At 44.2% G+C, this 26,031-nt stretch overlaps 2 non-coding genes across 2 annotated transcripts; both read left to right on the top strand.

Annotated features, from left to right (window-relative positions):
• Window positions 1-292: 292 nt before the first annotated feature.
• Window positions 293-383, top strand: trnar-ucu (transfer RNA arginine (anticodon UCU)). Its single transcript is given in 2 exon segments — window positions 293-329; window positions 348-383. It is a non-coding gene; the product is annotated as a tRNA-Arg (tRNA).
• Window positions 384-15,990: 15,607 nt separating this feature from the next.
• Window positions 15,991-16,062, top strand: trnag-ucc (transfer RNA glycine (anticodon UCC)). Its single transcript has one exon. It is a non-coding gene; the product is annotated as a tRNA-Gly (tRNA).
• Window positions 16,063-26,031: the final 9,969 nt, after the last annotated feature.

Raw genomic sequence — 26,031 nt, 5'->3', positions numbered from 1 at the left:
CTGTGTTCTTCCGACCAAAATGAATCACTTCATACTTCTCTGCAAAAAAATTCAGCCACCACTTGTCGGCCCTGTTTTCCAACCGATGTCTCTTTGAAGGAAATTGTTATTTCTTTCGAACTTCTATAGCTCTGTTCACAGCCACAGGACGTCCAAAACACTTTACAGGTAACGTGTGCCTTTGAAATGTCGTCATTGTTCAATTGTGGGAAATTGCTGACCTTTTGAAGCTTTTGTTCTGCAGTGTCAGAAATTCCCTTGTGTCAATGGCAAATGCGACCTTGCTGAGTCTGGCTCTGTGGCGCAACGGATAGCGCGTTGGACTTCTAGCTGCTCTCATTTAAGGGATTCAAAGGTTGTGGGTTCGAGTCCCACCAGAGTCGATTTTTAGATAAAGGTTTGAAGCAAACCAGCAGCTGGATCATCCATGTTCTCAGTTGCCGTCACCAACCTCCTTCTGTACAGGTGAATCCAGTCACTCCCCGCTTTCCAATCTGAACCACTTTGCAGAAGAAAATTCGCCACCTAACAGTGAAATGGGTGGTAAAAGGAGTAAAACCGCTTCATCGTTACAAGGATACAGAATTGGCTGACTGGCAGGAAACAGAGGTTGGCGGTAAATGAATGTTTTTCGGCCTGGCAGAAGGATTGGGACCTTTGCTGTTCCTGATAAATATCAATGACCGAGACCTTTGTGCCCAGGACAAAATTTCAGCGTTTGCGGAAGATACAAAGCTTGGAAGCATTGTGGAGAGTGTGGAGGATAGTGTAGGACTTCAAATGGACTTGGACCTGTTGGTGGAAATGGAGAGACAGGTGGCAGATGAAGTTCAATGGAGAGAGGTTTGGTTGGTAGAACATGGAGACACAATATAAAATGAAGGATACAACTCTAAGGGAGGTGGAGAAACAATGGGACTTGGATGTTTATGTACATAAATTATTGAAGGTGGCAGGACAGGTTGAGAGAGTTTTTCATCAACCATACTGTATCCTGCGCTTTACTGATAAAGAGATAGAGTGCAAGAGTAAGAGGCTATGTTGAATTTGTATAATTCATGAGTTCGGCCTCAACAAGAGTATTGTGTCCGGTTCTGGGTGCCACTCTTTAGGGAGGATGTGGAGGTGCTGGAGAGATTGCAGGAAACATTCACGTGAATGGTTCCAGGGACGAGGAGCTTCAGTTATGAGGATATGTTGGAGAAGATAGGGTTGTTTCCCTCACAGAAAATCAGGTTAAGAGGAGATTTGATAGAGGTGTTCAACATCATTAGAAGTCTGGACAGAGTAGATAGGGAGAAATTCTTTTCACTCGTGATAGGATCGAAAATTATATTTGATTAGTAAAAAAAAGCGAACTGTTTTCAGAAGTTATTTTTAATTATTATTTTGAAGCGAGTGATTAGGGCCTGGAATGCACTGTCTAAGAGTGTGATGGAGGCAGGATCAACTGAATCATTCAAAAGGGAATTATAATGTTATCTGAAAATGAAGAATGTGGAGGGTAATGGGGAGAAGGAGGGGGAATGGTTCAAGAGTTGTTCATTCGGAGAGCCTGTGAAGAAATGATGGGCCAAATGTCCTCTTTCTGTGCCGTAACAATACAGTTTTTCGGTGACATATAGTCAACGAACATCAGTGACATGCAACATAACATTACTTCCCATAACTGCTCCGTCATCTTTCCAAACTGTTTCTGACAGACAGCTCGGAACAAGAATGTTGTGAGTCTACACCCCTGAACATCAAGGCCAACACGATTATCACAGCTGGATTGAACAGTTCCTGTTGCAGCTTCAGATCAGACATTAGATTATCACAGGCGCTCTGTCAGACTGCATGTTCCTTCAGTCAGGTTTCCAATTGGACACTTGGAATGAGCGGCTATATGAATATTAATGGACCAGGGGTAGATTTCACTTTTGCCAGACTGGATTCTCAGTTCCATTCCCAGACATTTCCCTTTCTCTTTCTGAATCCAAACTTGGTCCCTTATTCATTTCCACTTTTCATTGTTTCATCGGCGGCCACGTTTCTATCTATCTGAGCCTTTCACTCTGCAATTCCTTCTAGAAACGCCCCCAATTGCCAACCCCCACCCCACCCAGCTTAAGACCCTCTTAAATTACATCCCTTTGACCAAGGTTTTGTTCAGCTGCCCAAATTTATGACTCAGTGTCGAATGTTGCTTGACTGAGCTCCTTTGAAGAGCTTTGGGAAGTTTTATTCAATTGCGGTGCTGTTTTTGAAATTGTTCAAATTTGGATAAATTAAGTTTCGGAATCAATTTTGTCAAAATTTTCCTCGAATTTTCTCCAATTGTTTCACGTTGCGAAACTTCTGCCATGAGGTGGTCACATGATGACCAGTTTGATAGAGTAAATCAGGAGAAACTGTTCCCATTAACGGAAGGGCCGCTAACCAGAGGGCACAGTTTGACGCTGATTGGCAAATGAGACAGGAGAGAGATGAGGAGAATGTATTTTAAACTGAGCGTTGTTGTGAAATGGAAGCTTTCTGGACGGGTGGTGGAAGCAGATTCAATAATAACTTTCAAAAGACATTTGGAGAAATACCTGAAAGGAAATACAATACAGGAATATGGGGAGGGAGCATGGATGTGGGAGTAATCATATCGCTCAACCAAACACCCAGCACAGGCGGAATGACCTCTGTCTGTCCTGTATCCTTCCATGATTCATGGATAGAAATCAGTCCTACATCCTGTGGGGCATGAAGGGCGTCAGAAGCTGGCATGAGAATTGATCCCGTGGGCGCGGAATGGAAACGGTAAAATATTGTCTTCTTTCAAGAAATCGAAACTGATTTGCAGGTATGACTATGTCTGTTTAAATGTGGTTTGTTACCAGTTCCAGATTATTAAATTTAAAGGGTTGTGTTATCAGGCAAGGAGCTTACTATGATATAAAAACAGGAAATGCTGGAAACACTCAGCAACAACTGTAATTGGAAAACGGACTAATGTTTCAAGTTAATGATACTCCAGCAGAACTGAGGAAAGAGAGAAATGTAATAGGTTTTGAACAAGTGAAAGAGTCGGGGGCTGGGAAGAGGTTGAAGAAAAGCGCAGGTCTGTGATGGTGTAGGCGCCCGGAGAGATGAAATTACAAAAAAAAAGTATCACGGGCCAAAAGCCAAAGGGAACAGACAAAGAAACAAACGATTGGCCCAGATGAGGTGTGAATGGCTGGATAGCAGCCGTTCAATTGCAATGAGAAAGAATAGAGAATGACGGAAAAGACGAAATAGCAAAAAACACATGAAACAAGTTGGAAATAGAGTTTATAATCTAAAAATATTGAACTCAGTGTGAGTCCTGAAATCTGTAGGGTGCCGAGTTGAAAGGTGACCGTGTTCTTCCTCGGACTCAAATTAATCTTCATTGGAACGGTGCAGCAGACCAAAGGCAGAAAGGTCAGAGTGGGAGCAAGGTGGCGAATTGAAATTACAAGTGGCAGGAAAGTTGGAGTCAGGCTTGCGGACTGAAAGAAGGTGTTGGCAAAGCGGTCACTCAGTCTGTGGGGCCTCATCAAGTAGCAGAGGCCATATTGTGAACACCAAATACATTATCTTAAATTGAAAGCAGGACAAGTGTATCACTGTTACACTTGGAAGGAGTGTTTGGGGCCTTGAATGTTGAGAATGGAAGAGGGAAAAGAGGAGATTCAATTCATGCAGTTGCATGGGATTGTGCCCTAGAAAAGGGAAGGTGCACTGAGGGAGCACCAGCTGTCGCCGAGTGAATGGCCCGTTTGGAATGGTGATTGTGGAGGAGAAGGGAGGGTGTTTTTGGTGATCATATCATGTTGGCTGTGGTGGAAATGTCGGAGTATAATGTGTTGAATATGGAAACTGGCGGGCTGGACGGTGAAAACCAGCGCAACTGAATCAACTCCGCTCAGTTTACACAGGATGCAATAATCCGCATTTCCCGGTCAGCAGCAATTACCACCTCACACAAAGATTTAGCCTCCCCGATGTTCCTGCACATTTCTCCAGGGATCTTGCCGTCCTGATGTCAGAGAAATGAACAGCCCCGCTCCCATCTAACACCCCCATCTAAACCCAGCGGCAGAGTCATGGGACGAAAGGACGTGGCCCCTTTTTACAGCATTAGCTGCCTTATTCTGGTAGTTTAAATATCGAGTCATTGACTGTGGATGAGAGAATACATGACTGACTGGGTGAGTTGGTGAGGCAGTTTCTGGTGGACTGTGTACAGTTTTAGTCTCCTTAGTTTAGAAAGGATATCATTGCATTACAGCGGGTCAGAGGAGATTCAGTCGACTGATTCCTGGAATGGGAGGGTTTTCTTATGAGGAAAGGTTGAGGAGGTTGGGCCTCTACTCATTGGAGTTTAGAGGAATGGGACGTGATCTCATTGAAAGATATAAAATCCTGAGGGGACTTGACAGGGTGGCTGCTGAGACTATGTTTCCTTTTGTGGGGGACTCTACAATCAGGTGACTCAGTTTAAAAATATCGGGCTCTTCCATTTCAGACTGACAGAAGGTAATTTGTTTTCTTTCTCTCTCAGTGGGACATTAATCTGTGGATTACTCTTCCCCAGAGAGCAGTGGAGGCTGGGTCATTGAAAATGTTCAAGGGGAGTTAGAGAAATTTTTGACAAAGGAATGAGTAAAGAATTATGGGGGGCAGACAGGAAAGTGGAGTTGCGGCCACATTCAGATCAGCCATGCTGGAGCAGCTTCGAGGGGCTGAATGGCCTGTTACTGCTCCTGATTTTCGTGTTCTTGTTCTTGTGTGCCTCTCGGCACTGCTGTCCCTGTCATGCTCACCGTCTCGCTTGCCGGACTGCTCGGCGCCTCAGTAACCTCCCGCTCTCCAGCCTGCTCCCTACCCCTCAGCGCCTCACTTGCTGTTCTGCTTGTCACAATCTCCTCAGTTCTTCTGGTGAGATGGGCGGCGACAGGGGTCAGGAGGGAGGTGCCGAGTGGGAGGTGAGGGGCTTGGTAGTCGGGTAGCGAGCGGTGCGGCATAAGGGTCGGCGTGTAGCGCAGCGAACGAGGCGGCGAGGGCCTGGGGTCAGGGCACCTGGCATTCGGGAGCAGGGGAGTGAGTGGGAGGCAGCAACTGGGCGACGGTCAACGGCTGAACAACGAGGATGACAGCGGTGGGAGGAACGGCGCACGCACCGGCAGACTGAGTGGGTGCCGAGTTCCTGTTCCAGCTCGGTGTCAGGAGTTACAGTGTAAAACTGATCACAATTCTAGCATTGCTGAGTTCTGATGGAACGTCATCGACCTGAAACGTGAACACCCTTTCACTGTCCACGCTGCTGCCTGCCATGAGGTGTAATTCTTAATTGTTTTCTGGTGTTACGACAGAAACCCAAAAGGAGGGTTGACGCACTCTGGAGGACAATGAATGCATATAGCGGTTATCTCGCTTACCTGTGGAAGGCTCGTTGGTCTAGAGGTATGATTCGCGCTTCGGGATTTTCATTAAATGATTATTCCTCTCGGGTTCAAATCCCGGACGAGTCCTCGTGTGTCGTCACTTAAAATCCAAATTCATTTTCGAGCGAAAAGGCTGATTTTACTTAAACCGGGGCGAGGTTTCATAACCGGAGAAGCCATTACGCGAAATTATCACTGCAAAACACGTGGAGTAAATGAAGAAACTGTTGCTCATGTAATTGGACGGTTAATTTATCCTAATAAGAGAAGTGTAAAAGTTAATTTATCCCAAACCTGGGTTCGATTGCAGAGAATGCATAACTCAATGTCTTCAATAATATTTCAAAGAGAAAATTTCAGATACAGATAAATAACCATTTTCTCACTGATCCATCATATATTTGATGAATACAAATCTATCAAACTGAGATTTAAAATTAAAATGTTGTTTCCCGATGGGATCTCTGAAATTCCAGTCCCCTTTTTTGAGAGATGTTTCCTAATTTCACTCCGGAAATGTCATGTTTTTTGACGGCGCCCCAACGCCCCCACACCCCTCCCCCTCCCCCAATTCCGAAATTCGCAGAAGTTTCTCTCTCTGACACTATCGTCTTAACATGTCATCATTCTCCTGCAACGTTTTGAAGCTCTCTGACCCTTTGCCTCGTGGCCTCCCCTCTACCGCAGCTAAATTCCAGAAAATAAACCACAGAACAGCCCCATCGTATAAACCATTACCAAAGGAAGCCGTTCTTCCCGAATTAATGCCCATCTAGATGGTAACAGTCGTGGGTTTGCCTGCCTATTAGGCAGTCCACCCAAATACTAACAATTTAATACGAGAAAATCTTTTCCACACGTTGTCTTTGGATCCTTTTTGAATGAAATAAAATCTGCCCTGTTTGGTTACTGACCCTTGCGCCAGTGGGAACAATTCATCTTTATTTACTTTCTCTAAACCCTCTTGACAGTTCTTTCTGTGGAGTGATTAAAAATACCGAAAGCCAGACATGGGATTTGAACAATGAGGGACTGTAGATCAATGATAAGGGAAGTGATACTTTGATAATCAGATTAAGAAATAGTTTGAAAGTTATGAAATCCGTCCAAACCTGTGCATTGCTGGTTCAGGAGCACAATGCGTCACTAGGGCGTGGGAAACTCGGATTTGATTCTCGACGTCGACATATAAATTGCCTATTTTGTTAGAGCATCACAGTCCCTAAATTATTTTATTTTCTTCGAGGTCAGGTTACTTTCAGTTTGCTTTCTGTTTTAGGGCAGTGATCTTGTAGTTAGGGAAATAAATTGATTTCAGCATGTTTGGTGATTCAGGAGTAGAATTCTTATTTATCATCACAGAAACCTGGGTTCGATTGCAGTGAATGCATAACTCAATGTCTTCAATAATATTTCAAAGAACAAATTTCCAATACAGATAAATAGCCATTTTCTCACTAATCCATCATATATTTGATGAATACAAATCTATCAAACTGAGATTTAAAATTAAAAGCTGTTTCCCGATGGGATCTCTGAAATTCCAGTCCCCTTTGCTGAGAGTGATGTTTCCTAATTTCACTCCGGAAACGTCATGTTTTTTTGACTGAGCCCAAATGCCCCCACACCCCTCCCCCTCCCCCTCCCCCTCCCCCAATTCCCAAATTCGCAGAAGTCTCTCTCTCTCTGACACTATCTTCTTAAAATGTCGGAAACATCGATAAAATTGCTCATTAATTCGTGAAGAACGGCTTCCTTTGGTAATGGTTTATATGAAGGGGCTGTTCTGTGGTTTATTTTCTGGAATTTAGCAACGGTAGAGGGGAGGCCACGAGGCAGAATGTGGGAGCTGGCCGCGTGGCTTTATGGATAAGGCGTCTGACTTCGGTGGTATGGGCTGAGGTTATCAGAAGATTGCAGGTTCGAGTCCTGCCGCGGTCGTTTTAACTTCCTGAAAACCGCAATCTTATTCGTCAGGTGAATGTTCTGCGTTACCTTCCAAACATTTCAAGGCTCTTTCTCACACTCTCTGCTCTTGTTAATTTGTGCATTAATTTCTAACTCATCTTTGTATTTTGTGTAGTTTGCTTCTCATCATTCAAAATGACCAAAACTTATCCCACAAGCTGCAGCACACTCTGAGTCACAAGGTCTCAATGATGAGGCAGAACGGCGGCTGAGGAGAAGTGACAGGAAGCAAATCCTGCACTCCGGATCTCACTACCTCTTGGGACATCCTGTCCCATGTGTCCAAAGATCTGTGGACCGAGAATTGACCTGTTCACTCACATGAAGACCCATGGCAGAAACTCACGGCCCTGAGTGGATGTCATCCTCGTATCGAGGAGCAGACGATAACTATTGCTTGTTACAAAATACATAAAAGAAAAGGTCAACTCCACTCTCGTAGTATTTCTAAAACTGTCCCTTTCCAAATAATGTGAACAAGTCTTCTCGATTGTCTCTGATCTGTCAACTCTACTATATCGGAATGTGCTGCCATCTACTGGCCGCAACAGAGCGGTAGAAACTCACATTGTCGGTGTCGCAGAAACAGGCCAATGTGAGGAATTTGTGATGTGATGTGATGGGGCAGACATAGAAATACAAATATGAAATACAATTTAGAAAACATGATTAATTAATTTATTCCCATTGAATCGGCAGCAGTTACAGGCCAACTATTGCCTGGAGCAACTGAGACGATTTGATAAACTGCATTTAAAGGAAGCCTAGATAAGTATAGGAGGGAGAATGAATTTCAGGGATAAACAGAGAATGTTACATGAAGTATTCTAGGTGCAGGATCTTGTCGGGCAGTTTACCTGTTAGAACAAATGACCCACTTTCAGTGAGGTATATTCTGGGTTGAATGAATCCAGATTTGCAAAGTGTCTCAGGGACTGACAGACACGTAATTAATCCCACACTCAAACTGTGAGTAAAAGACAGAGAGATCCAGAATGAATCATTAACTCAGGCCTGGCATCAGTGACTGACTGATACACATTGAATCGCACACTCTCACGGTGTACAAGAGACCGAGGGATACAGAATGAATCATACACACAAGCACATCATCAGAAACTGACAGATCCTCAATTAATCCCGAAAACAAATCCCGTCCCACGGACAAAGTGATAACGAATTAATCCACAGAGACCCACAGAAGGAGAATGAATTCCACACTCAAATCCTGTTCCAGCGACAAAGTGATGCAGAGAGAACCTCACACCCGTACAAGTGGAAAAGTTACAACTGAGAAGGAGACCATTCGGCCTTTTGTCTGTCCTGAGATTCTTCAACAGGAACTCAACTATCTCAGTCCCCTGCCCTCTCTCCATAGCCATGTAAACGTTTCTCTTCAGGCAGTTGTCCAGTTCCACTATGAAAGCACCGATTTTAACCTGCCTCTTCCACTTGCCCCAGACAGGGCATTCCCGATCCTTACCACCCACCATGGAAGATGAATTCTCATGTCCCCATTGATTGGTTTAAAACCGGTGCCTTGCACAAAGAGAAGCTGTTTCTCACTGTCTAATCTGTCTCAATCTGTCGCGGCCTCCTCGTCCTGTATTCTCGACCGTCAGGCATGGTTTCTCAGTCTGACCCCATCCCTGCAACATCGGAAAACTTCTTGGCCTACCCCTGCTCCTTGTGCGCATGTTCCATCAAAGTACTCGATAAATCGGGATGAAGAACTTCCTTAAAGAAGCAGTCATTGGTTTAAATGAAGGGACTGAGTGGTGATTTAATTTCTGGAACTATGCAGCTTCTGGAGGGAGCCCAAGAGTCAAAGTGTAGAGTGTGGAAGAAGTGAAGCTGGATAGAAGGCCAGCGATAGTGGGAAAAAATGTCAGATTGACAAAGGTGCCATGAATTAAAGGACAAAGACAATTTTAATGGTAGCGATAAGGGCTTAAAATAAAAGGTCTTGTTGGTGTAAAGGTAAGAAAGCAGAATGTGATAATAGAAAACACGGGTAGCATTGTGTGAAAGAACAACATGCAACAGGTAACAGGGGACCCTTTGGGGGAATGGGGTGGGGATGGGGTCGGTGGTGAGGAATAAAAAGTTAGAAAATGGGATAGAAGGGGGGCAAAAAGCGGATTAAGCTGTGGATAAATGAATAAAAATAAAACTAAGTGGATAAAAAGTAAAAAATTAATTTAGAAAAAAAGGGGACTAAAAAGGGGGTGCGGATTGAGGAGAGAGTTCCTGGTCTGAAGCTGTTGAACTCAAGATAAGTCCAGAAGACTGTAAACTGCCTAATTGCAAGATGAGTTGCTTTTCCTCCAGTTTGTGTTAGGCTTCACTGAATAATTGCAGCAGGCCAAGGAGGGACATGTGGGGATGAGAGCAGGATGGTGTGTTGAAATGGCAAGCGACAGAAATGTCTGGGCTATGCTTGCAGACAGACCAAATGTGTTCCGCAAAGCGGTCACACAGTGTGGGTTTGATGTCTCCAGTGTAGAGGAGGCCGCATTGCGAGCAGTGAATGCAGTAGACCAAATTGGAAGAGGTGCAAGGGAAGCCCTACTACACCTGAAAGGACTGTTCTGGACCTTCGACGGTGAGGAGCGAGGAGGTAAAGGGCCAGTTGCTACACCTTCTTCGATTGCATGGGAAGGTGCCATGGGATCGCGATGAGGTGTTGGGAGTGATGGAGGAGTGAACCAGGATGTCCCCTCTGGGATGCTGACGGGTTGGGGGGGTGGTAGTCGGGGAGGATGAGGGGAAGGTGGTGGCATCATGATTGAGTTAGACGAAATGGCGGAGGATGATCCTTTGAATATGGAGGTTGGTGGGGTGGAAAGTGAGGACAAGGGGGACCCTAGCATGGTTCTGCGAGGGAGGGGAAGGTGTGAGGGCTAGAGGCGCGGGAGATGGGCGGGACATGGTTGAAGGCACTGCCAACTACAGTGGGTGGGAAACCTGGGTTAAGGAAGAAGGAAGTCATGTCAGAAGCGCCGTTTTTGAAAGTTGCCTCATCGGGACACATGCGAAGGCGGTGAAAGAACTGAGAGAATGGGATGGAGCCCTTACAGGAAACGGGGTGTGAGGTGCTGTAGTCGAGGTAGCTGTGGGGGTCGGTGAGCTTGATTTGAATATTGGTGGACAGTCTATTACCAGAAATGGAGACAGAGAGGTCAAGGTAGGGACGAGAAGTGTTGGAGATGGACGATGTGAAGGTGATGGAGGGGTGGGAATTAGAAGCAAATTTGATATATTTTTCCAGGTCTGGACAGAGCATGAAGAGTCACCGAAGTGAGTTCACCAGAGTTTGTTGGAAGTTTATCACCATTAATGTACCCATTTAATGCATTTACGTGCTGATTGCCATTACCTCAGTCCTAGAGGCTTTCTTAAGTTTAATCATAGCCTGAGAGTCCCACAGATTGATTTTGATTTGGCCGGATCAGGGTGCATTGTCCAAGAGGTTTTTCAAACTTCTTTGCGTTCGAAATGGTGACATTTATTGAAATTAGGAGCATGTTTAAGAGCCCGAGAAATCATTACAGACAATATATCACTGCAATACACGTGAAGAAAATGAATGCAAATGTTAAAGAAGGTTTGTCCATGTAATGGGAATCTGGATTGACCCTGATGCTGAAATCAGTCGGTTTCAATCGTGGCTGAATGAACATAGAAACCGACAGAACTGGAGTCCCGCGGTTTAATTTTATTTTATCCACACTTTAACTGTATTGTGGTATTTACACTGAGACGAGTTTAAGCCTTTTCTTGTGTTTGAGCAATCCGGTTCAGAGGGAATTAACAATCAGGGATTTGAACAGGAATGAAATAAATTACTCAGCAGAATGTGACTCAGGGGCACAGTAGGACAGTAAATGTTGGAGTTGGAGTATCTTTGGACAGAAGGTGTCGGGGTGTCAGTTTCTCGTGACAGAATTGATACCCAAGTTCCGCCGGTAAATCAGCAGGAACTCGATCCAACTCATCCACACAGTCAAGCTGGTGAAACAAAATGACTGGCGGCCTGGCTCTTCCGCAGATCACTCGGCTCTCGGCCTCCTGCAATGTTCCTATGAAGCTCAGGTACGCTCAAAGAACAGCGCCTCATCTTTCAATTAGACACTTTCCAGCTTTCCAGTGAGATCATTGAGATCAACAATATCGCTCTGGAAAAGTGTCCCCAACCCACCCACCCATTCTCCCTCCCTCCCGCGCCCCATTTTGACTTCGCTTTTCCTGTTTACAGAGGTTATTTCGAGATTCCTTTTCCACGTGTTTTTATTTTCGGATGGCAGTTGTTCATCAATCTGCCATTCACTCCTCCTCCAGAAACATCCTTTGTTTCTTTACTTGTTCCATTGATCTTACAGAGAGTTTTCAAGGTCACGACGGGCCTCATTTTGTGCTGTTGAAAATCTAAGAGCTTATGTTTCCCTCTCTCTGGCCATGCAGCATAAACTATTTTCTCATTTTTTTAACCGATTTCCAACATATCACAGGCTGTCGCTTTTGATTTTTTTTTCTTTCCTTACACAGGCTTACAACTAATTACAAAACTAACTTTTCCCAGTTCTGGTGAAAGGTCATTCATGTGAGACATGGACCCAGTTTCACATTCTCTGTTACTACCTGAGCTGTGGTGTAACTCGTACATTTTCTGACTTAACAATTGTGATGTGACAGGTTGGTTAAAAGGATTTGGGAGACAATGAAAGTTATCTTTGGTTGATGTAGCGTCCCTGGCTGCCTCGTTGTTCCAGTCTTTAGTGGTATTATTCTCATTTAGGGGTGTTCTTTAAATTAGTTTGCTCGAGTTGTCAGGTTCAATTCCCGGACGAGCCCTCCTGAGATGTTGAAGACATCGGTGCACTTTTCAACCTCAGAGACTCTTCTTCACTCACTCTAAGTTGGACTTTCCATCCCTGCCTGGATCCCTGTGTTAGGCGCAAGTTCAATGTTGTTCATTTTATAAAAACAGTAAAATTCACTCTAATTATAAAACAGGAGTTTTAAAAGTACTGCAGCTGAAAATATAGCAATAAAAGCGGGAGATTCCGATCATGTCAGTGATTATTTGTGAAGTGTGATCCTGACGCGAGTGCCCGAGTCTAGAATGACGAGAATCCATGGAGACAGATCCTGAAGAGATTGTCTGAGCCCAGAGTTCCGGGTCTCTGTGGAGGGACAGGAGAAGGTCATTCAGTCCCTCCTTCCTGTTCCAACACTCAGTTAGACAATGGCTGATCTGTGCCTTAGCTCCATCCAACTGCCTTGATTCCATATCCTATTATACTGTTGCCTCGCAAAAAACTATTACTCACGGATTTGGAATTATTCATTGAGGCAGCATTTACTGCTTATTAGGGAAGACAGTTTCACACCTCTATCTTTGCGTGAAACAATATTTTTAAAGTCTCTCCTGAATGGCCTGGCTTTGTTGACATTCTGAAATAAAAACAAAGAAGCTGTTGAAAATAACTCGGCAGCTCCGGCAGCATCTGCGGCGAGTGAAACAGAGCCTCCCGGAACTGGCGAAGAAGTCACATTGGAATCGAAACGTTCGCCCTGTTCCAGGTCTGGCAGCATCAGTGGAGAGAGGGACAGAGTTAATGTTTGATTCTTCGCGAGAGATACTGCCAGACCTAATTCCAGAGAGCGGGGCCGGGAAATTATTCTGAATAAAAACAAAAAACTACTGCGGATGCTGGAAATCCAAAACAAATACAGAATTACCTGGAAAAACTCAGCAGGTCTGGCAGCATCGGCGGAGAAAAAAAGAGTTGACGTTTCGGGTCCTCATGACCCTTCAGCAGAACTGAGTAAAGTTAGGGGAGGGGTGAAATATAAGCTGGTTTAAGGTGGGTGCGGGGGGGAGAGAAGTTGGGCGGGGAGTGGTAGTAGGGACACGCAAGCAGTGATAGGAGCAGATAATCAAAAGATGTCACAGACAAAGGAACAAAGACATGTTAAAGGTGGTGATATTATCTGAGAGAATGTGCTAATTAAGAATGGATGGCAGGACACTCAAGGTACAGCTCTAGTGGGGGTGGGGTGGAAACACTGACAGGGCATTACAAGTATATATTTAAAAATAATGGAAATAAGTGGGAAAAGAAAAATCTATATATGGAAAAAACAAAAGGGAGCGGTAAGAAACGGAAAGGGAGTGCGGATGGGGGAGGGAGTTCAAGATCTAAAGTTGTTGAATTCAATATTCCGTCTGGAAGGCTGTAAAGTGCCTAGTCGGAAGATGAGGTGCTGTTCCTTCAGTTTGCGTTGGGCTTCACTGGAACAATGTAGCAAGCCAAGGACAGACATGTGGGCAAGTGAGCAGGGTGGAGTGTTAAAATGGCAAGCGACAGGGAGGTTTGGGTCTTTCTTGCGGACAGACCGCAGGAGTTCTGCAAAGCGGTCGCCCAGTTTACGTTTGGTCTCTCCAATGTAGAGGAGACCGCAATGGGAGCAACGAATGCAGTAGACTAAGTTAGGGGAAATGCAAGTGAAATGCTGCTTCACTTGAAAGGAGTGTTTGGGCCATTGGACGGTGAGGAGAGAGGAAGTGAAGGGGCAGGTGTTGCAACTTCTGCGTGGGCATGGGGAGGTGCCGTAGGTGGGGGTTGAGGAGTAGGGGGTGATGGAGGAGTGGACCAGGGTGTCCCGGAGGGAACGATCCCTACGGAATGCCGCCAGGGGGGGTGAAGGGAAGATGTGTTTGGTGGTGGCATCATGATGGAGTTGGCGGAAATGGCGGAGAATGATCCTTTGAATGCGGAAGCTGGTGGTGTGATAAGTGAGGACAAGGGGGACACTATCATGTTTTTGGGAGGGAGGAGAAGGCATGAGGGCGGATGCGTGGGAGATGGGCCGGACATGTTTGAGGGCCCTGTCAACGACCGTGGGTGGAAAACCTCGGTTAAGGAAGAAGGAGGACATGTCAGAGGAACTGTTTTTGAAGGTAGCATCATCAGAACAGATGCGACGGAGGCGAAGGAACTGAGAGAATGGGATGGAGTCCTTACAGGAAGCGGGGTGTGGGGAGCTGTAGTTGAGATAGCTGTGGGAGTCGGTAGGCTTGTAATGGATATTGGTGGACAGTCTATCAACAGAAATTGAGACAGAGAGGTCAAGGAAGGGAAGGGAAGTATCAGAGATGGACCACGTGAAAATGATGGAGGGGTGGAGATTGGAAGCAAAATTAATAAATTTTTCAAGGTCCCAACGAGATCATGAAGCAGCACCGAAGTAATCAGCGATGTACTGGAGAAAGAGTTGTGGGAGGGGGCCGGAGTAGCACTGGAACAAGGAATGTTCCACATACCCCATAAAGAGACAGGCATAGCTGGGGCCCATGCGGGTACCCATAGCCACACCTTTTATTTGGAGGAAGTGAGAGGAGTTAAAGGAGAAATTGTTCAGTGTGAGAACAAGTTCAGCCAGATGGAGGAGAGTAGTGATGGATGGGGATTGTTCGGGCCTCTGTTCAAGGAAGAAGCTAAGGGCCCTCAGACCATCCTGGTGGGGGATGGAGGTGTAGAGGGATTGGACATCCATGGTGAAGAGGAAGCGGTTGGGGCCAGGGAACTTGAAATTGATGATGTGACGTAAGGTGTCAGAGGAATCACGGATGTAGGTGGGAAGGGACTGGACAAGGGGAGAGAGAAGGGAGTCAAGATAGCGAGAAATGAGTTCCGTGGGGCAGGAACAGGCTGACATGATCGGTCTGCCAGGACAGTTCTGTTTGTGGATTTTGGGTAGGAGGTAGAAGCGGGCTGTCCGAGGTTTGGCGACTATCAGGTTGGAAGCTGTGGGACGAAGATATCCAGAGGAGATGAGGTCAGTGACAGTCCTGGAAACAATGGCTTGATGTTCAGTGGTCGGGTCATGGTCCAGGTAGAGGTAGGAGGAAGTGTCTGTGAGTTGACGCTCAGCTTCCGCGAGGTAGAGGTCAGTGCGCCAGACAACAACAGCACCACCCTTGTCAGCGGGTTTGATGACAATGTTGGGGTTGGACCTGAGAGAATGGAGTGCAGTAAGTTCAGAGAGACAGGTTAGAATTGGTGAGAGGAGCAGAGAAATTGAGAGGACTAATATCACGCCGACAGTTCTCAATGAAAAGATCAAGAGAAGGTAAGAATCCAGAGGGAGGGGTCCAGGTGGAGGGAGAATCCTGCAGGTGGGTGAAAGGATTCGTTGAACGGGGGGAGGACTCCTACTCAAAGAAGTGAGCACGGAAACGAAGACGGCGGAAGAAGAGTTCAGCATCGTGCCAAGCCCAACATTCATTGAGGTGAGGGCGTAAGGGTATGAAACTAAGTCCTTGGCTGAGCACTGAACGTTCAGCGTCGGAGAGGGGAAGGTCAGGGGGTATAGTGAATACACGGCCGGGGCTGGGATTGGAAGATGGGGTGGGGACGGAGGGACAGGCAGGGGTGGAGGGTCCTAGATGGGTGTTGGTGTCGATGAACATGGTGAGAGTTATTGCAAAACAGTCTATCAATCAGACACAAAATGCCAAAGATATAGTGTGTTTCGCGGTGCTATAAATGCTGACTGTAATTTGCAGAAATGTGCGATGGTGGTATAGTGGTGAACATAGCTGCCTTCCAAGCAGTTGACCCGGGTTCGATTCCCGGCCATCGCAGCAGCGGCGTATTTTTTAGCCTTACCCGTGGTCAGACCACAATTCCGGACGCGTGGAGTTAATCTCTGTGGTTTCCAAAATGAGAAAAAGAGCAATAGAAAGTTTGGGGAGATTTCCAACAAGAAAATCAATGACTAACGAAATAAAATAATTCTAACGTTTTCATCACGCACGTTTTTCGATCGTAAAACTCGAGTCTTGGATGTAAAGATGCCTCACCTCCTCCCTCTCGTATATTTCCGATATGTGGATGATACGTTTGCTATATTTAAATCCGCAGCTGCATGTAACAATTTCCTTACATGTCTTTATGGGCTCCATCCTGCGCTCAAATTCACCTATGAAATGGAGCAGTCAAAATAACTCCCCTCCCTTGACACACTAGTTGAGAAATCTTCCAGAGGATTCTCTAGCAGGTTTACCGCAAGCCGACCTTCACTGGTCAATATACGCGTTGGGATTCTTACAGTCCCACGCTCTGTAAGATTGGTCTTATCGGCAACCTTGTAAACAGGGCCCGAGCCATTTGCTCACCGTGCAAGCTTGATGCTGAAACTGGGCTCATCAAAGGCATCCTGCAGGGTAATGGCTACCCTGCTCAGATCATTTGGCGCTGTGTATCACACAAGCTCATGACCGGGCCTAAGACCGTCACTTTCCACCCTAAATATATACTCTATCAGTATAAATTGTTATCTTCTCCTTATATTGGTTTTCTTGCGAGCGTCCTGTTGCGTGCAGAAGGAAAAGCTTTGACATGTCTCTTTTTTCAGCCATTCATAAATACATTGGCTCTTGTTTTCAATTTGAAAACCCGTTTCAGCTCTGCCAGTTTAGTTCAGTCAATCTCCGGCCCATTTTCTCATTGGTATTTGAAAGCTGGTGAAATAGGCTGCTCTCTGATTGGTTACAAAAGCCACCCAATGAGATTCCGAACACATTGACCATTCAGAAGTGGCCGACTGCATTCCCCAGAAGATCGGGGAAGGGTGAGTGCGGGAGGAATTCTTCATTCGTGGTGTCAGTGTGTGTAAGATTGTAGAAAGACCGGCTGTAGAGCCCAGGACAAAGCCAAAGTCAAGTCTCGCTCCTCCCGGGCTGGACTGCAGCTCCCCGCGGGCCGAGTTCACAGGCTCCTGAGAAAGAGCAGCTATGCTGAGCGTGTGGCTGCTGGAGCGCTCCGCTCTTCCGATTGTAACATGCCCGGCCGCTTTCAGGGGACAGGATCAGAAATCAGCCGTTTCTCTCTGTCCCGATGAAGCCTGTGTGAAGGAGTCGGTTGGTAACCTATGTTATTGCGTTTCCAGTGAGCTGAGATTGGCTCTGTTTTAAATCGCTGCTTTGTTACCGCCGGTTACAGATAAGAGATTGACAAATTTAATCTGTTCCTAAAATACCGCCAGGATTCTGTGACGCAAAATGCAATATTACAGCTCCGAAAGTGTGAGATTAAAATTGACTGGAAATTAAGGCGTTCGGCTATTATCTTTTCCCCCCTCAAATTGGCGGGTTTTTAGAGTTTATCAGCCAATAAAATATAAACCAATCGGCACTTCCAATTCCTGTTACCTGGCTCTCCGATTGGTAGAAGATTTGGATTAAGAATGGACTGACCAATCAGAGCTTGAGCCTGACTAAAGTTTCTCAAAACATTCACAATGATTATTTATGGAGGTCAAACTGATGGAATCTGTATCTTCCACCTCACCTGTACTTGAGTCCTAAAATAGACTTTTTTCCAACAGGCAAATAATTGACGGAACCAGAATAAATGTGATGTTTCCTCCAGCCAAGCTAGAATGAAGATTCCCGCCAGCTCCTCCCACACAGTCCGTACATTATCACTGACAGAGCGCAGAGACACAGACAGGACATCAATTTCACAGTCTCAGACAGCAGAAATAGTTCCAGAGTCACAGTTTCCATCCATCAATCAAACAGTGCAGGAGAGATAGACGTTGTTCCCATGTTACCTCGACTCAGTACCATAGACGGGTAGTCCACATTCTCACCCACGATCCAGTTTGCACCAGGCCAATCCCATAATATTACATCCTCAGCTACAAACTAAATGTCCAATAAAACTGATGCATGTTTCCAGTTTCAAGCTTACAGGCTTAACCTTAATAATGTACACTGAGATTCATGTTAAGCACCGGTCCAATATTTGCACACATCATTAGTTTATAAATTGCAGTATTAATTCCCACAGGTTGTCCTGACACATACGTTCGATGCAAATCCAAACCTCAAGTGCATTATCAGTTTGAGATATTCTGAAAGTAAGTATAACCTGAGATCCAAACTCAGATTCTATTTAAAACTCACCCTGATTATGAAACTGAGATACAATATTAATTTGATGAGTATGGATTGCGCTATAAACTACATGCGAATTCTCAATCCTCACACAGTGTCAAATTAAAGATACTTTACCAATTCAGGACTGAGCTCCATTTTGCATTTGTGTGGAAATTCTGACTCAGAATCAGACACAATTGCCACATATCGAATCGTTTCGTACAAGCTGGAGTTACACTGGCGGACCACTCCAGGATCAGATTGAAGGATACATTATCTTTCACAATTGTGTTCACAGTGACAAAGATTTAATACTCAGCCAAAGCTGACACACATTGTTTGCTTTAAACCTACCATATCAGTGGCCTTTTTTTCTGCTGGAAATGTATGTGGAATGAATCCAAACTTATAATTAGTCCCAGAGACTGAAAGTTATATAATGAATCCCACACTCACACAGAAGCAGAGAATAATTCTCAGGCACATTTTCAGTGCCAGATGCTGAAAGATACAGGCTGTTCACTGCACTCACTCACAATAGCTGAATCTGAGTGATACTAAAGAAATATAACACACCAATTGTACCACTGAGAGATTTAGAAAGAGTCCAAGCATCACATAGAGTAACAGATGCTGACGGATACAAATGGAAGACCACACACTAACACACACACCGTAAATTCTACTTTCACATACACTACCAATGATTGAAAAACACCAATTGAACCACACAATTGTTTATAATACCAAAGTTTGACAGACGTGATACAGAATGAATCTCATGCTCACTAACGGAACCAAGTGATGAAAGAAACATATGTTTCCCTCACTTACTTTACAATATCACAGATGCAGAGTGTTATTCACAGATCTGTATTGAATCTTACGCTCAGACGTTACGAGAGTCTGACATGTATGTAACAGATACAGAGTGGATACTACACTCAAAGTCCTAACTTGGAAATATATCGCTGTTCCTTCACTGTCACTGGGTCAAAATCCTGGAACTCCCTTCTGAATACTACTGAGGATGTACCTACACCACATGCACTGCAGTGGTTCAAGAAGGTAGCTCACCACCACCTTCTCAAGGGCAACTAAGGATGGACAATAACTGCTGGCCTAGCCAGCGAACCCAACATCCCACGAATTAATAAAAAAAGGGCACCAAAGACTTCAGATTCAGAATAATTTCCACGTTCACATACAGAAGTACTGATTGATAGAGTCAAACACACACACACCTTTAAGAGATTCAGAATGAGTCCCAAACGCATTTGCATTACCAGAAAGTGACTGAGAACAAAACACTTGCACACCTGCAGTTCTACTGGCAGGCTCAAAAAGTGTCCAGACACTCATACAATACTCAGAAAATGCAATATGCAGTCTGACTATGACACAGGTATATTGTACCAGAGAATGAGAGACACAGAATTACTCCAACACTAACTTTCAGCACCAGATGCTGACTGATAGAGCAAAACCCTTCCACATACAGTTCCACTGACAGTTTCAGAATGTAACCCACCTCTCTCAGTATCAGAAAATACTGATACAGATAGGAATGGAATATAACACAAATATACTGTCCAAGAGAGTGACTGTTACAGAATGAATCCAAACATATTGGTAGTTCCAATGACAATGTCTCCACACTCACATACAGTAACCAAGACTGACAGCTTCAGAATGTCTCTCAGTTTCACACAGTACCAGTGAGTGACATAGATATTGAATTCCACGTTCACAAAATGGGCCAGAAAAGGGCAGTGAAGAATGTATCTCACTCTCAAATACAAAACAGCGGTCTGACGGTTTCAGCACAACATTATAACTTCTGCTTGGTAAATCAAAATATTATGAAATGTCATCTCCACCGTTAGTAATTCCAAAACCTCCCTTCGCCGTCCAATAAAATGTGAACGGTTCTTGTCTGCTCTGTCGCTCTCTGAGTGTGCTGACATCTACTGGCCAGAGCTGAGAAGTGCAACAGAGCGGAACTTTTTTTAAAATTCAATGGATATGAGATTCGCTGGCTCGGCCATCATATTTATACAACCGGGAACACGTTTGTACTGCAGGGAAGCATTTTATACAACAACAAAGAACATTTCTCAACAACAGAGAGCACAATTCCACAGCAGGAAATAAATTCTAAACATGTGAAACACTTTAACACCATAATGGAACAGTTGACATTAAAAACAAAGCGGCAGAGTGGCGCAGCGGAAGCGTGCTTGTCCCATAACCCAGAGGTCGATGGATCGAAACCATCCTCTGCTATTTACATTCTTATTAATGCCCAAAGGGAACATTTTCTGTTGCCCACAATCATGTCTGTTATTTCATCAGTTTCTTCTTTCCAGTGCAAAAATTAATGGATTCAAGCTGTAAATGCTGCAAACACATCCCAGCCAATGCTTTCTCCTTTCCCTCAGCCCATCCCTCCCAAAGAACCTCCTATTCACTATCTCTGTATGATTACCTGAATAGAAAAAAAACATCTTCTTGGATGGAAACAATATCGTCAAGGTCATATTTTTTAAAGTTAATTCACGGGATGTCGGCTTCGCTGGCTGGGCCGGAATTTTTTGCCCATCCCGAGTTGCCCTTGAGAAGGTGGTGGTGGGCTGATTTCTTGAATCTTGCGTTCCGTGTGGTGTAGGTACACCCACAGTGCTGTTAGGAAGGAAGTTCCAGGATTTTGACCCAGCGACAGTGAAGGAACGGCGATATATTTACAAGTCAGGATGATGAGTGACTCGGAGGGGAACTTAGCCGCAGGTTTTCCGAACTATAGGACACCCTGCAGTAATTCGTCATCTTTATTTGAACAGCAGCGTCCTCCCTGTGACATGAACCACCGAGAAGGACAAAACTATCAGCACAGCGGAGACAGCATCGCACCAAATACACAGTTCATCATTATCTGGACAGAAATTGTCATTCCTTCTTAATCACTGGTTTAATTTATGGAATACCGTCCCCATTATTAATAACATTAACCATAATAATAAGTAACCATAATTATCATAAAAAATTCATTCCTTCGGGTTTGCATTAGGTACAAATTACACTAAATTATTATTATTTGAGTGCCTCTGATTGTTTCGTGTCTTGTTTTACCTGTTAATAGCTGATTGGAATTTAACGTGCTCAGTTTACCACTCATTCCGTCCTTATTGGCCTTACTTGAGGTGATAACCAGCATGTATGTGACCTTTCTGCTCGAACTGAATGTCTGTCTCTAACATATTTTGGTCCCTCATTGCCAGATGCTCATTCACTACCATATTGTTAAGTCATACTAAATTCCAGTGAGTCTAGATCCAACCTGATCAACCCTTCCTCATTAGAAAACCCCCTCAGTCAAGGGAATATCCCAGTCACCTTTCTCGGGAAATGTCTTCAATGCAAGTATGTCCATCCTTCAGTAATCAGACCAAATCAGCACCCATTATTCTAGGTGTGGTCTCGCCAATGCCCTGAACAGTTGCAGCAAGGCTTCTCCGCTTTTCTATTCCAGTCCCCTTGCAATTAAGAACAACATTCCGCATGCCCCCCTAAGTATTTGATGCACCTGCATGCTAACTTTTTTTCAATGATTCTTTTGCAGCGTCACCCATTTCCATCTGTACTGCAGCATTCTGCAATGTCATCTAAACATTTTTTGTAATTCTTGTACAAGGATCCCTCTGTACAACAGGATTCTGCAGTCTCTCTCCATCTCAGTAATATTCCTCTCTCCTATGCTTCTTGCAGAAGTGGGCAACCTGACATTTTACTACATTGTACTACATCTGCCATTTTATCCCCACTTACTTGAACATCTACATATCTATGCAAACTCTCTGTATCCACCTTACAACTTGCTTTGATTCCTATTTCTGCATCATCAACAATTTTTGCTACCATGCAGTGGGTACCATCATCCAAATTATTAACATCGATCATAAATGGTAGAGGCCTCAACACTGAACTCTGTATCTGTCCACTAGTTATAGTTTACCAACCTGAAAATGACCCATTTATCCTGACTCTCTCTTTCCTGTTAGTTAGCCCGTTCTCAATCCATGCTAATATATGAACCCTAACAACATATACTCTTTTCTTGTGTAGTGACATTTTATGTGGCACCTTATAGAATGTCTTTTGGAATACAACTGGCTCCCCGTTATTATCCCTGCTGCTTACATTCTGAAGGAACTCTAAAACAATAATCTAACAAGATTTCCCTGTCTATATCCCCTTCTTAGACTTTTTGAATTACCCTCACCATTTGCCTTCCCACCTAGTTTTGTGTCATCCGCAAACTTGGCCATAGTACATTAATTTCCCTCATCCAAGCCATTTTATATATATATATATGTGTGTGTGTGTGTGTGTGTGTATGTATATAAATATATTTATATATATATATATATATATAATTAATATATTATGTATTGTCTGGAATTCGTGTGGCATGAATGTTTCTTCCACTTGTCTCCTCAGCTTGGCTATTGTCCAAGTCTTTCTGAATTTGGCCATGAACTGCTTCAGTATCCGAGGAGTCGTGAATGGTGTCGAACCTTGTGCAATCATCAGGTTTCTGACCTTATTTTGGAAGGATGGTCATTGATGAAGCAGCTGAAGATTGTTGGCCTGAGGACACTCCCCTGAGGAACTCCTGCAATGATGTCCTGGAGCTGAGATGATTGACCTCCAGCAACCACAAACATCTTCCTCTGTCGTAGGTATGACTCCAAGCAGCAGAGAGTTTTCCCCATGATTCCCATTGACTCCAGTTATTACACTCGCACTTACTGTTATACTTACCCTGATTGATTTTTAAAAATAATTCTCATCTCCTAGTTTCAATCAATGTCCTAATTTAGAAAGAGAAAAACAGAGAAATCGGCACAAACTAACCAGTTACCTCCTTTCCTGTGAGTTAAAGCATTGAATATTTTGAACTTGGCCGGTTTGCTACAGCCCCTTCCTCTCAGCCCTTTATCTCTCGCCACTCTCACTCTTTTCTCCATCTCTCTCCCTCGCGGCTGCTCCCGAGCAGCTCTGCTGCTCTTCTTTCTCCACCCTCCGGTCTCACTCAGCTCTCACTCTCGGCTCCTCCGGCATAGTCCCAAGTTTCTCACTGTTTAGGAAATTCCTGGATCTTCTTTTTGTTCAAGGTAGATGACCTCACTCTTCCCAATGTTGACCACCACCGGCCACAGTTTTATTCACTCACTGAATCTGTCAATGACACTTTGAAACTTGCTGCTCCCATATACGCTACTAACCATGTCACCTAACCTAGTGTTATCAGCAAACTTGAATATAGGCTGGAAGTTATTAAAATTTACAATAAAACAGAAAATGCTGTAAAAACTCAGCAGCCCTGGCAGCATCTGTGTAGAGAGAAACAGAGTTAACGTTTGAGTCCGTATGACTCTTCTTCAGAGCTCGCCACTACTTTACCCTTTTTGTCCCTTATTCAAATTTGTATCCATGCTGTCGCTGCCCCTTTAATCCCAGCTGCTTGAATTTTACCAACAGGTTCATTATGTGGGACTCTTTTAATCCCTTTGGAAGTCCAGACACACATCATCATCCTCGCTTCCCTGGGCAATCTTCTCTGACACGTCACCAAAGAGCTTTATTAAGTATTTCAGTGCTGGTTTTCTGTTAACCAATCTGTGCTGGTTATCCTTTATCAACTCATGTTCTACCGAGTGACAATTAATTTTGTTCTGGATTATTGTCTTTAAACGTTTCCCCACCACCAGCATGAGACTAACTGCTCTGTAGTTACTGGGTTTATCCCTCTCCATTTTAAACACGGATGTAACATGAACAATCTGCAGTTGTTTGGCTTCACTCCCATATCCAAGGAGGATTGAAAGATTGTGGCTCGAGTTTCCGCTATTTCCACCCTTCATTCCCTCAGTAATCCAAGGTGTATCCGATGTGGATCGAGCAGCTTTTCTACTGTGAGCGGTGCCAGCCTTGTGATAGCTTCCACTTCATCTATTTTCATCCTATCCAATTTCCCCACCAATGACATTAGCAGCATCCGCTTGTTTTGTGATGACAGGTTTAGTGCAAAGTTTACGAGGCAAATACCAGGGATGGGCCGGTTGTCTTTCAGGTGAGGTTGAACAGTTTAGGCTTGTATCACCTGGAGTTCAGGAGAGTAAGAGGCAACTAGATTCAAACCTTTAAGATCCTGAGGGTCTTGACAGGGTGGAGGTGGAGAGCATGTTTCCTCTTCTAGCAGAATCTGGAACTAGGGGTCACTGTTTAGAAATAAAGGGTCGCTCATTTCAGACAGAGTTAAGGATTTCTTTTCTATCCGAGGGTCGAGCGTCTTTGGAGCTCTCTTCCTCAAAAGCTGGTGGAAGCAAAGTCTTTGAATATTTCAAAGGCAGAGTTAGATAGATTCTTGGTTAACAAGGGGGCGGGTGGATGAACGGTTATTGGGGGGAGGCAGGAATGTGAGGTTGGTGTTACAATCAGATCAGGCAGGGTCTTATTGAATGGCGGAGCAGGTTCGAGGGGCTGAGTGGCCTACTCCTGCTGCTAATTAGTTTGTTTGTATGTTCTCACTTAGTACGTCAGCCATGCCCTCTCCCCGCACAGGATCTCCAAATCAGCCCCACTTTCAAAGACTGCCCTTATGCTGGTAAAAAAATCTTCTGTGTTTTCGGTTGTTACCTGCAAATCTTTTCTCATTCGCTCTCTCTTCTGATCTAATTTCCTTTTTCCATTTCCCCTCTGCACTTTCTGTATTCTGCTTGGTTCTGTAATGTATTATGAATCTGACGATTATCATCAATCTTATTTGGAGAACCCACAGAGCACAGGATGTGTAGGCAACAGCTCTCAGCTGTCCCAACATTTCACTGAAATGAGTTGTCTATTTAATTAAAGTTCTGGTTATTTAGAGAGTTCCACTCCTTCCCTCTTGTATTTTTGTTGCAGTATCTCGGTTAAAATTACACAGCAGCTCCTTCCCCCTCTGCACTTAACCCTCACTTGCAAAAAATTGAAATTTTTAAGCCTGCACTCTGAAATTTACTCTCTCTGTGTTTGAGCTCACAGGTCTCTTGAGTTCTTGTTTGTAATTTAATTGTTCCACGTAATTTACCTGAAATTTAGGTTTGATTTTGAATATGAATTCATTTGCATTGTAATTCCAGTTTAATTGAATTCAATATATCAACAAACTGGAAGTTTGCTCCTAGTTTCTATGTTTTCAAAGGAAAATCTAGAAGTGACTTATTTGTTCTGCAATAACGTGCCTCAGTTCAATAAATCCTGTTCGAAACAGAATGCTTTATCCAGACAATACATCTACTTGATGAGCTGATGGTGAACGGAGCTCTCAGCTTTTACTCACTGATCTTCACAAGAGTTGATTCAGTTTTGATGTTGACTTGTTCGCTGGTGTCGATTTACTCAGACTCTTCACCTGATTTCTGTGCTGTCCAATGAAGCTTTCTCAGCAGAGTTCTCAATAATAACTTGACTTTTCCTCATAGGATTTCAAACTTGATGGTTTTTGAACTATTTATCAAATGATTTAGTTTTGTAAATGTCACAGTCGCTCTCATGATCAGGCAGAAAGTTTAACTGCTGTGTTTTCAAGCAGCCGACAGCTTTATTTGAGATGTCATGGAGACA

Source organism: Cetorhinus maximus, chromosome 31 (assembly GCF_964194155.1).
Source record: "Cetorhinus maximus chromosome 31, sCetMax3.hap1.1, whole genome shotgun sequence".
Classification (NCBI taxonomy): Eukaryota; Metazoa; Chordata; class Chondrichthyes; order Lamniformes; family Cetorhinidae; genus Cetorhinus; species Cetorhinus maximus.
The sequence above is the reverse complement of the archived record's forward strand: the minus strand, read 5'-3'. Positions and strand labels throughout refer to the sequence as shown.